The sequence below is a fragment of the Mesoplodon bidens genome, assembly GCF_964165515.1.
Source record: "Mesoplodon bidens genome assembly, chromosome: 4".
Taxonomy (NCBI): Eukaryota; Metazoa; Chordata; class Mammalia; order Artiodactyla; family Ziphiidae; genus Mesoplodon; species Mesoplodon bidens.
Genome location: NC_138160.1, coordinates 118,083,502 through 118,099,503, shown reverse-complemented (window position 1 = coordinate 118,099,503; position 16,002 = coordinate 118,083,502).

Below are 16,002 nucleotides of genomic sequence, written 5' to 3'. Positions count from 1 at the left end.
TTCCCAAAGTCTGGAGGCTGGAAGTCTGAGGCCAGGGCACCAGTGTGGTTGAGTTCTTACATGGGCTTTCTTCCTGCCTTACAGATGGCCGCTTTCTTGCTGTGTGCCCACATGGGGTGGGGGAATGGGAGAGTGGGGTAGGGTAGGTAGCAAGTCCTCTGATGTCTCCTCTTATAAGAATATTAATTCCATCATGAGAGTCCCACCCTTATAACTTCATCTAAACCTAAGTACCTCCTGAAGACCCTTCTCCAAATACCATCACATTGGGGGTTAGGGCTTTAACATATGCATTTTAGGGGGACAAAATTCAATCCATAGCAGCTATCATTTCATAAACAGTTTCCCTGTTTACGAGACAACTGTTAGCCAGATTTGTTCAATGAGAGCCATTTCCCTTGCACCTAAATTCTTCTGAAATCCCATTTGTTGTCTGATACAGAAAAGACCAGTTAGACCCCAACTAGCTGAGCTGGGCCTGGGATCCCTCAACAGTTTCTCTTTTCTCCATCTCAGCAGGCACTGCTTCTTGCTCTGGGAAAGTCAGGCTGTGATTATTTGCAAGCCTCAGCCCTTGGTAAGTATTCTGTAGGTGACAGCAGAGGTGTCTGTGTGCAATCCTATCCAGCTCAAGCTTTGAAGCTCCAAAGCAGAGCCATTAACATTCTCTTCAGCCTCAGACAGTTCTCTTCAGCCCTTGTTAGTCTCATTTTCTTCCCTCTCAACTTTTTCATCAAGAGCAGCAGCTTCCTTTTTCCTAGAGCTATTTCTTCTCTTCAAAGAGCTCTGGGCTCCAGGGAGGCCTGTGGCCAAGAGACTTGCCAGACACCTCTCGATTTTCAATGAAGAGCACACTGTGCCACCTGCTCTGTAGCTAATAATGCAAGCACCTTCAACTCCCCTCAGTTCAGGATTGAGCAAAGGACCAGTCAGGAGGACACCTTCCCTCTGGCTTCCTGGGCTGTCTGCAGTGGTTAGGTCGTGGGTTATGGAGGCTATCCTGAGTCCCCCAGTCCACCCCTACTTCTGGATTTGGGTTATTTAGATAGGGGAAGTCAGGGAGGAGAGACACAGGCCCTGCCCTCAGAAAGTAGAAATCTATCCACTGCCCGCCCATCTTCCATTCTGAAGCCTCTTTCCATTCACAGGGGAGGAGGTAGGAGGACTCTCCCTTTCACAGACAGGGTCCTGTAGGCCTGAAAGGGGCAGAAGAAAGTTCTCAATGAGAGTGCCATTAATGCCTCCATAGTTTATTAAGAGCTGTCAAATATTTAGCTGTGTGGTAGATTCTTAGAAAATAGGAAGAAGCAATCTCAGGGAAGCTTAAATTCTACTACTGGCCCCAAAGTAAATTTCTTAGGCAATCTACAGATTTTAGTAAGAGGGACTCCAGTGCCTGCAATTCAGACAGAGAAGAAGGAGTTAGGCAGATGGTAATTCAGCTTCATTGTCCAAACTTTCCTCTTAAGCCTGCCCTTTTCCATCAAGAGCCACTGGTTGTATTCCTGTGTCCTCACCAAGATTTTTGAGGGGTGAGGGGATTGTGTCATATTCTCCCACTGCCCAGGACTTGATTCTGTCAACTCTGTAGCTTTCCTTCTCTTATGCCCTACAGCTATCTCAGGCATACAAGCACTCACTCCTTACAATTGCTTCTGCAGTGATTCCAGAGAGGCATATGAAAACAACTTTCCCAGGATCACATTTTACCAAACTCCTCTGCAGACTGAACAACAGCTATGACAATGGGATACAATCATTTGTATTCATTTCCCTGTCCCTTCTGCCTGCAGAGCTGGGCCTAGCATCACCCAGCACACCTGCCCAGGTGGGCCCAGAGGTACACAGAGAAGGACTGCTACTCCATCTGCTGGTTTGACAGCAGCCCTGGGTTGCAGCCTTTCAACTCCTTGTAAGGCAGGCTCTGGTGCTGAACCAGGAGACCAAAATATCTTTTTGCCATGATAGAGAAAAGATATTCAGACATTTTGTCAAAAGTGATGACATTTACCCCTCCCACCTTAAACCTACAGACACAGACAGAGACAGAGCTGGAAAACACAGAGCCAAGGATTATTGATCGAACAGGACCTGTCTCTGCTCTGGGCAACCATTGTTTTGGGGCTATAATAGGGACCTGAATATAACAAGAAGACAGCTCCAAACCAAAGTGGAGGTAGGAGGGGTTAAGATGGGGTTTAGAAAAACACTGATGATATTGGGCCTTTTCTTTTCTTCTTTCCATCAAGCCCTTCATCTCTACTTGCCTTTTTTGTAAAAAATTCTTCCTTTGCAGATTATTTCCCCAGGGCCTGTCCATCCAGAGTCATCTTTATGCTCACAATTTCTTATTTCCTACCCTTAGCAAGGCAAGGAAAGGATGGGGGTCCATTTTATAGATGAGGATAATTAAGTTTCCTCAACAGAAGAGAGGAGAAAATGATATTATCTGCCCTTACACAGAAATGAATTACTTAGTTCCTGAAATCCCTGTTTAGCGACAGTAAGTACACAGTGCTATTTGGAAGTTTCAGCAGAGGCTCCACTATGTCATATCCATGTGATGCAAAAGTGAGGTGTCAGCAAAGATGCAAGTTTTCATAGAAAACCGTTGAAAAACAGTGATGAAACGTTAAAATCTTCACCCATATTAAGAAGTTGTTGGATATTAAGAGAAATTTTTTGGAAAAAAATTTATTTGGTGAGAAGCGTTGGTATGCTGTGGGTTCCCCCTCCAAAGAAAGAATGGTGCCTGCATTTCACCACAAGCCTACTGAGAAGAGCTTCAAGGGGAACCCTCAGAGAGCTTGATATGTGTCTCGTGCAGTTAAAGGGGCAGAATGGACTAATTTCTGATTCCAGCCCAAGACATGTAGGGGCCATTGTATGGGCTAGCAGCTGCTTAACAATGTTGGGACCGCCCATAGTCTCAGAGCTTGTGTGAGCAAAAAAATGGTTTCTCACAGAGAAACTGGAAATGGACTGTTGATTTATTAGGGGCTATAGAGGAAGAAAGCAACTGACAGAGGAAAGTGTACTTGCCAAGGTCAAGTGTGTGTGTGTGCGCGTATATGGAGGGGAGTACAGATCTCTGAAGAACCCACAAAAGTGCCCCAGGAGAAAGCTAAATTTAAACGTTGGCCATTCCTGGAGAACACAAAGCCAGCTTCAACAACATGAGACAAGTACAATATTTCCTGCTCTCTCCTACTTCCTTGCTCTAATCCTGGAAGGGTCAGAAACTTCAGAAAAGAAAGAAAGACCACACCCCTCTTTTCACTCGTAGCAAACCCAAGATGAAGGAGGACAAATAGCTTAAAGCTGAAAAACTTTGGAAACAGTGACAATACCTGGGCTCAACATATTAAGTACCTAACTAAGATCATGGTTTATTACATAAAGCGACTGGAGGGCTTCCTAATGCCTGCAAGAAAAGCATTTGTCCAGGAATGGAGTTAGAACCATCACTACTGAGCAAGTTTAAAGAACAGTGGGAGCCAAAAACAAAGTTCTTTTTTTTATGATTACACCCCATGAGTCCTGCTTATCACTGTTCTAGTTACAACTGTAAAAGTTAATCCTCAACCTTTATTTTAAAAAGTAATAAAAATACCACCAAAGGGGTCATAACAAGAGGAGCTGTTGTCAGAGCTAATGGTTCTCCTTGGCTTAATAGCACTCTAATGTCCTTGTGGAAAATGAGGCCTATGGATTTAAGCTCTGCCACTTCTCCCTGTTTTTCTTAATTTCCCAAGGTATCCTCTATTCTTTCCTCCTGTTACCCTGCAGTATTACTAGTTTTGAGCGAAGCTACTTTTAACAGTGTCCTAAAACCTCCTGTGCTGTTACATTCCTGCCCCTTGCACCTTGGGCATTCCCAGGGGTAACACGGGGAGTCATAAGTCACCATGACAGTTTCAGGGTCCCTTCCATGGTAACACTTACTGCCACATACACCCACGTACAAAGCACTATACAAAGAAAATTATATACATGGATTCTCTGCCCTCCAGGAAAGTACAACTTAAGACAGCTAACATTAAAAGCATAAATGCATAAATAGCAGAAAAGCAGCAGTAAACAAATACATCAATGAACAGCAGGGGAAATGCATGATTGAAGTGGGAAGCAGAGTTGGCCAGTTGATGAACGTTTACTGAATGGCTACTAGGTGTCAGGCATTGGGCTAGGTTTTGGCAATAAAACTGTGAACAGAACAGACACAGTCCCCGTGCACATGGAGCTTTCAAAATACTGGAGAAGATAAACACCAAACAAATTTTTACTAAAAGGTGGTTTAATGAATATAAGTGCACAAAACGCTGTTGAAGATAATATGCAGGACCGGTCTGGGCATTAGGAATCTAATCTAGTTTGGGGGTTAAAGAAGCTTGCCTACACAAGTGACATTAAAATATGGGGGGACCCAGGACTTCCCTGGTGGCGCAGTGGTTAAGAATCCACCTGCCAATTCAGGGGACAAGTGTTCGAGCCTTGGTCCAGGAAGATCCCACATGCCACCGAACAACTAAGCCCACAAGCCACAACTACTAAGCTCATGTGCCACAACTACTGAAGCCCGCGTGCCTAGAGCCCGTGCTCTGCAACAAGAGAAGCCACCACAATGAGAAGCCCACACACTGCAACAAAGTATAGCCCCTGCTTGCCACAACTGGAGAAAGCCCGTGCGCAGCAACAAAGACCCAACTCAGCCAAAAATAAATAAATTTAAAAAAAAAGAAATGGGGAGACCTGAAGGCTACGTAGGGTTAGACAAATGGCTGGTGGTGAGAAGAGGGACCTAGGGAGCAGAAAGGACATGTGGGAAGGCAGAAGCAACACAATGAAGGAACTGAGAGAAGGCCTGAGTGGCTAGAATGAATCAATCAAGTGGAAAAGGGGCTAAGGTGAGGAGGTTGAAGGGATCAGCAGAAAGCTGGAGATTTTAAGTGTTGATTAAAAGCAATGCAAGTGAAAATTATAGGATCAAAGATTTGAAATACTGGAAGGAATTTTAAGGTTATCCAGTCAAACCACTGGGATGATGCTGGAATCCCCTCTGCCTGTTCCCTATCACTAGATCAACATGCACGAAGGCCAGAAAGGACTTGGCATGGGCGGGGTGGTTGTCCACAGGAAGCTGGTATAAGCAGCAAGTGAAGTACTCTTGAAGCCCCAAGGGCTGAGGCAGGAAACTCTCCATTTCCCCAGAGTTTGAGCTGGAGCTGCCTCTCTGGTCAACCTGCCTATTTGTGTGAAGACACCCTCACAGGATTGGCCAAGGAGAAGTGAATGGCAATCATTTGTGTTTATTAACCATAGCTTGGTGAGAGAAGAATTATTTTGAGCAGGTGTCAGGGAGGTTGGTTTGTTCAAGAGTGATTGGCTAGTTTGCATTCATGACAGAGAAACCTATTGTGAAGGTCAGCCTGTGGAAAAGCCAAAGGATGGCAAAGCCAGAGTGCCCACCACCCAGGGGAGCTCTAGACCACTTACTCTAATAGTGGAATTTGTTTGTCATTGTTAGGGCAAATGCTTCTTCTGGTGCTGGAGGCAAGCAAGGAGGCTGTTCCTTGATGGTAGACACCAATGAAACACTTATTATTTTTATGGCGGTTATGAAACCTGGCCCCTTTTCCCCTTCATTTTCCTGCTTCTCACTATATGGCAGGGCTGGGTGTGCTTAGGTAGGATCCTGTGTCCATGTCATGATATTCATTAATCAGCATTTAGTGAGTACCCCATACTATGAAGAGCCCAGTGGTGGCTCAGGATACAAGAAAGTAGAGGTCTCGGTACTTGAGAGGCTCACAAATCTAGATGAGAAAGGCAGAAACAGGCACCAGATGATAAACCATAGCCTCAGGTACCAAATGGATGTACGGAAGAGAACTAGGTTTATGGAGGACTAGATCACTGTGGAATGCGCTAACCACCAAGCTTTCTGAAGGAACTGGCACTTGTTCTGAGTGTCACATCAGTCGGGTGTGGTGAGGAGGTAGGACGGTGTGGGGTTAGAGGAACAGGGTTAGGCCAGGGGCCTCTGACAAAGGAGCAATGGGAAGTCGCATTTCAAAGGTGAAGAAAATCATGAAAAGCTCTAATGGTAGACTAAAGAGCTTGGAGCTTTTTTTTTTCTTTGCGGCATGCGGTTCTCTCACTGTTGTGGCCTCTCCCGTTGCGGAGCACAGGCTCTGGACACGCAGGCTCAGTGGCCATGGCTCACCGGCCCAGCCGCTCCGCACCACGTGGGATCTTCCCGGACCGGGGCACGAACCTGTGTCCCCTGCATCGGCAGGCAGACTCTCAACCACTGCACCACCAGGGAAGCCCTGGAGCTTTGATTTTATTCTAGAGACAATGAGAAGCCCCTGAGGGTTTCTGGGCAAGAGCTTTAGAACAACTATTCTGATTGGAACGTACAAAATAATTTGAATGGAAAAGAGAGGGGGAAAATTGGAAAGGAAGCCAGTTAGGAGATCAGCATATGACACGATTTAAAATTTTTCTTTTCTTTTTTTGCTGAAAGAACTGGATGACAGATATTTCCCTTAACCTCCCATGGAAATTTAAGATAAAGGAAATAAAAGTTTTGGTTGTAGTGATAGGTGTTTGGGATTTAAAAGACCATTAAGATTACTATAAAAGAGCAAGATAAACCAGCCTCAGAGCAGCATAATGCAGGGAAGTGCTCCAGGCAGACTAGAAAGAGATTCCCCTGGGTTGTAGATGAAGATGGGTTTGTAGGACCTACAACAGGGGGACCCAGGCCTTGCTCCTTGGCAGCACCTGAGGAGGGAACACAACCCTAGAGAAGACTGGCCCCATGATACAACTAGGAGACAGGACTCTAGGCTGCAGGATTCACAGCCTCACAAAAGGTTTCTGTGAGTCAAGGAGGAAGATCAGACATTCAGGCCCTGGACCTGAAGGGATGGTGCAAATAATGGGACAGCAGGTGTCTCAGCAATAACCAGCATCTCAAAGCCCCTTCCAATCTCATGGCAAAATATAAGATACTGGAAGCACAATTCAGATCTGAAGATGAAATATAAAATGAGGTTAAATTTCCCACTAGTCAGATGGGATAGGAGCATACAACCGGAGTTTACCTTTATTTAAGCTTATAAATAAATGTGATACTTCCCTTACACCTGAATTTATAAACTGAGAGTCATACCTGCTATAATTTCTACAGTTCAAGTGTGGAAAGATGTCACCTAGATTAGAATGACTGCAACAAGAAGACAAAGGCATACAAGTCCTAGAGATATTATGCAGGAAGAAAGGACAGGACTTACTCTGCCCAGAATCTACAGAAAATCCCAGGACACAGTGAGAACGCAGGAAATTTCTCCTTGCCTCTGTCGCTCTCTACCCTTAGGCATCTTTATAGGGAACTCAAGTAAACGCTTTGTGAGTTAGTCTTAGCATTCACAAATTATGACGAAATGTAACTTTAAAAAGCTTTGTTCTCTCCCAAGGCTTTATGTTAGTGCTCAGGTGGAGAGGGTAATTTTTAAAAAAAGGATGAGATTTTTCATTGAGTTTCCACTTGGTGTCAGATATGGCGGGTACTAGCAATACCTACATTAATAAAACTCTGTTCTTGTCCTTAAGATGCTCACAGTCTACTGGGAGGGATGAATATGCTGATTAATTTCCATGTGTGTGTCATAACAAGACTGTGAATAAATATTCTAGAAGCACAGAGGATCAAGTGACAAGCTCCGTCTCAGGAAACCAGGGAAGGCTTTAGAGAGAAGGTGAGATTTAAGAGGGTTTTACTGGATAAGTAGGAGCTCGACATTTAGACAAGAAATAGAAGAGCATGTCAAATAGTGGGAAAGGTATATACAAGGCATGGAGGCATAAAGAAATAGTGAGTTTGCAGTGGGGGAGTGGGAGATTACACTCAGTGAAAAAGATGTTCTGCCTGGAATTGGCCCCTACAATCTTTAACCAAGGCTTCCCATATGATCAACACACTCACCTCAAAAGAACTTCTGAGATACACCAAAGAGAAGTCACATGTCAGCTGGCATATGGCCCTGTGCTGGAGACTACACAAAGGGATACAGACACTTAACTACCCACTGAGAACCTAACAGCCTCAGGCAAAACTTCATTTTTCTCTCTGTTTTTCTCTTTGAAGACTTCTCACTGAAAATACTAGCATGTTTTCCTTCCACAATAATATCCAACCTCATAGTCTTTTTCATCTATCAAATGAGCAAATTTCAGATAAAACACTTCAGTTTAAAACCCATCTTCCAGGAACCTGGATAAAGCCTGATGACTTAGAGGGGCACATCACACTGCTCAGCTTCAAGCTTTCTGTCCCAGGGGTCACTTCTCTTTAGGCCCTACTCCTTCCCCCTCTTTAGCCCTGAAGACTCGGGCAGGGTGGAAGAGGGCTATGCCTACCTACTATCCATTATAACTTTGAAACAGGAGGGAAGGGGGCAGAGCACAACCTTGAAAAGAAAGACGTAGACATTGAGGATACGACAAACACTGGTTAGAACCGGTTAGGTCCAAGATGGCGAAGATTCGACTTCCAGTAGACCTTGAGCCTCATTATACACTCATTGTAATATATCAGCAAGCTAAATGACACACCCACAGGTGCCATGACAGTTCCAATGCCAACCATAAAAGGCCAAAAAGTGTGCAGTGGCCCAATTCCTGGAAATCTCTGCCCCTTCTCCAAAATAGTTGGAATAATCCTCCCACCCATTAGCCTATGAAATTATCCAGCCCATGAAAACTAACCAACCCATATTTTCGCGCCTCTCATCTTCTCTCTGTGGACTATGTTTCTCCCAGGGCTGCTCTTGCCTTTTGAGGTGGACCGCATTCTGTCTATGAAATCTATATCTCTCTAAATAAATCCATTTCTTACCTATCATTTTGCCTCTCGCTGAATTCCTTCTATGCTGAGACATAACGAACCTGAGCTTCATTAAGTCCTAAGACCAGCTGTGCAATCTTAATTAAAAGACAGTGGGGGGCCTCCCTGGTGGCGCAGTGGTTGAGAGTCCGCCTGCCGATGCAGGGGATACGGGTTCGTGCCCCGGTCTGGGAGGATCCCATATGCCGCGGAGCGGCTGGGCCCGTGAGCCGTGGCCGCTGGGCCTGCGTGTCTGGAGCCTGTGCTCCGCAACGGGAGAGGCCACAACAGTGAGAGGCCCGCATACCGCAAAAAGAAAAAAAAAAAAAAAAAAAAAGACAGTGGGTTTGAGTCCCAGTCTGTGGGTTCAACTCCCAATCTGGGTTTTGGCTGGGTTCGAGTCCCATCTTAGTTGTGCGGTTTCAACTTCATGTAAAACAAAGGCACAAGAAGAAAATACCCCAAAAAACTTTAATAGAGTTTTCCCTAATAATGTGCCTCAAGATTTATTGAGACATCTGAATCTCATTTTCAGCACATTAATGGTCTGGATTGCAAATGTATGAGTTATATATTTTGTGATGTATTTCTAATAGAATTCAGGGATCAGGAAAGAAAAGATATTATTATTGATAGATTCTTTGAGGGTGAAGGGAGGGTCTTAGAAAATTGACTTCAACTTAAAAAAGAAAGATAATTTGGTTTTACTCTTCAAATAAAAAGTGCATTTGATTTTGAAAAACAATCATCCTGACTCACATTTTTGTGTTTAATAACCACCTTGAAATTGGTCTGCCTCAGACGACAGCATGATTCTGGGCTACCTTAGCATGAATGATTTATGACACTCATGAACTTGGCAACTACATCAGTTTTTCTAAAGCTGGGACTCAACACCACCTGCATGTTAAGTGAAGATTGATGATTTTTAAAACTCACCTCATTATGCAGAGGTACATGAATTGTCTTATATGTGCAGTCTATAACTCCCAAGACAGATAAGGAGGCAGCTATGTCACAAAATTTATGGCTCTTTCCCGCTAAAGCTGAAGTTTTGGAGAAAAACTAAAGTAATAACTGGCCCTTTGGAGAAAAATAGCTTTAGCTAACCATTACACCCCCAAATGATGAGCCAGCTATAGCCTACTGCTATATCTTACAGGAACAAAGAGGCTAATGGTGAAAGTCACTTTAATCACAGCAATGAACTATGTCTATGTTTTGAACACTGCAGTAATAGACAGAACCTAAGTGACTCTTTGGAAATATCAAGTACTCTGTCAGTTTAATTTATTCCCCAGTTTGGTGTCTGAGACCTCTTGCTGATCAAGTGGCCCAGTCAGACCCACAGACATGGACTTCAGAGAAGAGAATTCAATACCCTGGTGTGCCCAGTGGCAGAGAATTCAATACCTGTGTGCTCCCTCAAAGTGAAGAAAAGCAAATGCTGGTTTAGGTTCTGAAATGAAGCTTGTTTTCTGAGAATCTTTAGAAATGCAGCAAATCTCTCCACATACCCTGCAAAATAGTAGAAGCAAAGAGGATTAAGTGGAATAAACTTATGAATCTCAAGAAAGAATAAGATTATATAGACCGCCATTAAAATGACAAGTATATGAGACCAGGTTGACAAGTATATATTTTTAGAAAAGATAACTAAGCATAAAAAGCAGAACACAAAATGGAAAGCACACATGCCAACTGGAAGAATGCAAAGTGACACAAAAAATGGTGTTTCCAGCCTAGAGATTTTCAGTAATATAAAGCTAAGTGAAAAACAATGAAATTCTAAATAATTTATTTTCAAATATCCCTATCAATCAGGAAATAGACACATATGCAAGGCTGCTAACGGCCCTGAATCCAAGAAGCACCCGTCCCTCTCTCCTCTGCAGAGCTCAAAACAGTGGCCCACTCTCCTTGGCCTTTGAGAGTATAGAACACCAGCACTCAAATACCTAAGGTAACATAAGAAAGCTGAAGATGCAAAAAGTCTCCAAGTAAGGGTAGGAAAATTATTTGGAAAAAAAGATTGTGGGGAACCCACTTCCAACTTAAATGACTTATTAATAAGTCACTTGATTTCTGAAACGTGCCTGGGATTTGTCCAGTTCTGACTTTGGGCTCTGATAATGCCTTCGGTCTGCTTGTCTCAGTGTGGTTGCTCTAACTCACGGAAATGATGCTCCACTCACAAACTAGTGCCCTAGGGAAAGAGAGCAATATCAAAGAACTACAAATTATGCATCAGGAAAAGTGAAGCCTCTTTGGCTACTGGGAGTATGTATATCTAAGAACAGGGAAGATGCACAGAGAAGACCTGTATTTGGGTTCAGGGACTCAGTTACTACTTCTCATTAAGTTACCTGTAGACACTTGATCACGCAAACACAGGTGCTGTTCTCCAGGGCTTTGGTGCCAGTGTTCTATTGGCTGCCTTTAATCCTGAGAGCAACCTCCCCAGCTTAGGCCAGGGAGCTGTGCTATAAATAGAATGATAGAGAAATGGGCAAGCACCATACACACACACACACAAACACATGCATCCTGGCACAACAGCCCAGAGTAAACCAGACTTCCTTCTGGGAAGTCATGGAAAGCTGCAGAGGGCACAGGCAGGGTAGCCTCATCCACAGCCTCCGTGGAGTCACGTTTGCACTTTGACAGGCTTAGAAATAGTTCATTAGTCTACGGTGAAAGACAGGTGTTCATGAGACCCACAGCAGCTATCATGCTCACAGATTCTCCCTTTCCCCTGAAGAAGGGGGTCACAGAGCTCCTTCTAGGTGAACCAGCTTTCTTCACATGATGCCACACACACAGTCACCACTCCCACCCCCACCCCAACCGCTAGTTCAATATAACAAAGAATTGGCACCTAAACCAAAGGCCTATGAGCTGACCCAGTGACCCTTGAAACAACATGCTACTTTTCTGTGCCTTTACTCTGCCCAATAAAGTTACTCCATAACGATGGTGTACTTCAAGCCACACAGAAAGGTAGCAAGGGTAGTGCAAGCAGCCCTGGGGATACATTAGAGTACAGGAAGAAAGTATTCAAATGTATTTATATTTATTTTTTCCTTTTTTATATATGTTTAATAATAGTACTACATACATAGCTTCTAAATACATAAATATACACATAATGGAGGTGTGTGCTCAATTTTTTTTTTTTAAATTTTTTGGCCACACCACACAGCATGCGGGATCTTAGTTCCTTTACCAGGGATTGAACTCGAGCCCCCTGCAGTGGAAGTGTGGAGTCTTAACCACTGGACTGCCAGGGAAGTCCCTCAAATATTTTTCTAATAGGATGTGTAATGAAAAAATGTGGTGACCAGAAGACACCATGGTACTTGGGGTGTTTCTAAACAAGGTGTGGTCCTTAATCCCCACCCCTATCAGAATCTCCTGTGGAACTTGTTAAACATGCAGATTACTTGACCCACCTCAGACCTACAGGACCTAAATCTCTCGGGTTGGTATGCTTAAAGAGCTTCCCAGTAATTCTGATGCCTACTGAAATGTAGGAACTACTGCAATAGAAGAATTAGAGAAGCAGACATAAAGAAGCTGAGCTATGGAAAGGGCAGAGTCAGTGCAGAGGGGAACATCAGAAGCCTGATAACAAGCCACTACAGCCAGGTCCTGCTGGGTCCTGACCAAGGAGGAGGAGCCACCCAACTTGTTCTGCCAGAACTCTGGTTCTATGGGTATTGAGACAATGCCTGTACTTCTTCCAACTAGCCTTCAATTAAATTCTCATCACCTAAGGAAGCCTGGGTACCTCCTCTCCTGACAGCTTGGGATCCAAGGTGGGGAACCTTAGAAACCAAAAGGCCCTCACATAGAGAAAGGATGTAATCCAGGAGATCTGAAAAGATAGCTGATATAATTTCACTAATTGTGTACCTTAAAGAGTAAGGTTGAGACAGGAGGAAGTGGGTATATGAGCCAGAGTTGTCTGTAAGCATTTGAAAAACTGTACTGATTGACCATTTAGTCTGAAATCATGTGGGTGATCTCTAAAAAGCATACCAAGTAAAAATGGAGGCTGTAGAACAGAAACTAACACTGTCTGTGTGACCTTGGGCAACTCACTGATTCTCTCAGTTCCTCATCTATTAAATAAAAGGTTAGATGTTAAGTGATATCTAAAGACCTTTCTGTGTTTCTGGAACCCAAGTTCAGGCTCAAGTCCTAGTTCAGGGTTGCTTTCGCTATAACATTCTGATCAAGAATAAATTAAAATTCTGGCCCTTTAACTGAAAGCATTCAGAAAAGGCTCCTGCATCCTTAAGAATTAAGTATTAATGGGTCTTCATAAAGAGCAAATCTCTTGCTTTTGTCAGTCCTATGCCCTCCCCAAATAGGGACCTCACACACAGATCCTTGGACCTATCCAATAGCCGACTGTTTTCCAAACCTGAATGAAAATCCGAGTGAGGTTAACTGACTGATTTTTACCCTGTGCAATGAGACTGCATTATCACTGGAATGTAAATATCCAACCTAAACAAAGGGACATCTTATTTTGATTTATTGCTACCTTAGTTTTCTTTCAGGGTCATCCTCTATTTCTCTTTTCTCCTATCAGAAGGAAGACAGGTTGGTGGGTTACCAGGCATTCCATATAAAATGAAACCTGCTAATTATCACCAACCCCGGGTACAGAGACATCATCTGACATAATACTTCCTACACTTCACTGGGGCAAGCTCTGTTGAATCAGACTTGAGTGAAGTGACACTGTATAATGTACTCCAATATAATGTAGCTAATGCCCAAATGGAAAAGTGGGAACTGTCTCCTGAAATCTGCTGCAGGTACATAAAAAATTCCAAGGAGAATAAAAATGACAAATCCCTGCAGTATGCCACATTTTATTTCATGAAGATGGAAAGTGCCACAGCATGATATTCATCTCTGGGAAAACTGAATAAAACGTCATCTGAGTCACCAGTTTAAAGAAACTGCTTTAAAAATATAAGCTTGATCTTATGTGTTCTATTACAGATTGAACTTTCTTTATAGATGTCTTGGAACCTAAACTACATAAAAATTCTTTTATAACTTTAATTCAATTGCCTAAAATAGCTGCTGTTAATAATGGATTAGGCCAGTGTTACAAAACTCATCTTCTGTATATGTGGAGATAAAAAAATCAGACCCAGTTTTGTTATAAGGCAGCAGAGCCTAGTGGTTAGCAGTATAGGTTCTGGAGTCAGACAGTCTGGCTTCAAATCTGGCTTTACCATTCAATTGCCATGTGACCTATATAACATACTTGACCACTTTAAGCCTCAGTTTCCACATCTGCAAAATGGGCAAACCAATAGTATTATTCCCTTGAAACCATTGTTTTGATCATTCCATTAAATAATGTTAGAAAGCATTTAGGACAGTGGGGCACTTAAGTAAACACTTGACAACTATTAGTGATTACTATCTAATGACATTTCCTATTAATGACTGGGAGTTAAATAAAAATTGAAACTGGTTTCCTCTCTCCAAATATGCTAAAATAAAAATTACACGGCAGTGAGAGGCCCGCGTACCGCAAAAAAAAAAAAAATCATGCCAGTTAGAATATAATTTAAAATATAGTATGCACAGGTATTGGACAACCACCTGTTCTGTCTGGTAAACATTTACCCACATGCAAATTATGTACCAGCTCCTTTCACTTTCCAGTATGACACTGAAATGACAACAGAGAAATGAAATACAGCGCTGTGTTGTATGATGAATAATTGCATCACCCAACCGTGGATAACCGTCCACTCTTATTCATTTGCAGCCAGCTCTTTTTAGACTCATGCTTATTTCTTCAAGCCATCCGGCTGTAGGCTATATTAATTTGCAAAACAACCCCAAAATCTGTCCTTCACACTGGCAAATACAATACATGCAGCCCCATTCTCAGGCTCCTGCTTTGAATAGTATCTAGAGCTACAACATCCCCCTTGTGGTCATGTTGAGTATTTGCCAGGCTCTTGGGGAAAACACCAGGAACCTCAGTGATACGTGTACCCCCAGAATCATCATCTCTGACACCCTTTAGCTAACACCATTTGATTCCAGGATTCTTTTGATTAACACTGTGCGGTTTTTAAGTATATGCAACAAGAAGGAAAAAAAGCAAATTCTTAAGAGAACCAGTAGAGAAAAGAGGGAAGTGAGGAGAATGCAGTTATTCCAATTACTCCACTTGCCCTCCTCCCTCCTTATATGCAAGGTAGGGATGTGAAGTTTTCAATTTCTATTTTGCTTTCATGTTTAATATTATTTATTTGTCACTCATCTCTATGTTTCTATGTTCTTCTTTTAAAAATAATTTTTATTGGAGTATAGTTGATTTACAATGTTGTGTTTAGTTTCTGGTGTACAGCAAAGTGAATCGGTTATACATATACGTATATCCACTCTTTTTTAGCTTCTTTTCCCATATAGGTCATTACAGAGTATTGAGTAGAGTTCCCTGTGCTATACAGTAGGTCCTTATTAGTTATCTATTTTATATATAGTAGTGTTTATATCTCAATCCCAATCTCTCAGTTTATCCCTCCCCCCCACCATGTTCTTTAGCATCAGTATATTGTTTTAGCATACAAATCTCTTTAAAATAGGGGCCATTAGACTGTAACTTGGATGACCTCAGGAAAGTCTACCTCTGAGGGAATTAAGAAAACAAGAGAAATGAAAGTATGAACTAGACAAGTAAAGATAATATAATGATAACAAACAATAAGAGTGTGAGGGTGCATTTTTTTTAGGATCTGTATAATCTATAACCAATATTATGTTTGACTTTTTATTTTCTTACTCCCACTTCCCTCCCCCCTCACAATGTGAACTCAGCTATCTTCTTTCTCTCCCAAACTTCCCCCAGATTTTCCTTCATAATTCCTCACATAGTGGTGGTCACTTAACAGTGGAGCATCTTTCTCTTTTGAAATTGGACTTTGAGATTTTAAGGACAAATTGCTTCATTTCTAAAATCAAGGCATTCCAGGACATATTTGTTGAATCAATGAATTAATTCTTTTTCTTACAAATCTGAAAGTGGTCACAGCAGAGAGGTCAGTGGCATCTTGTTACAGAAC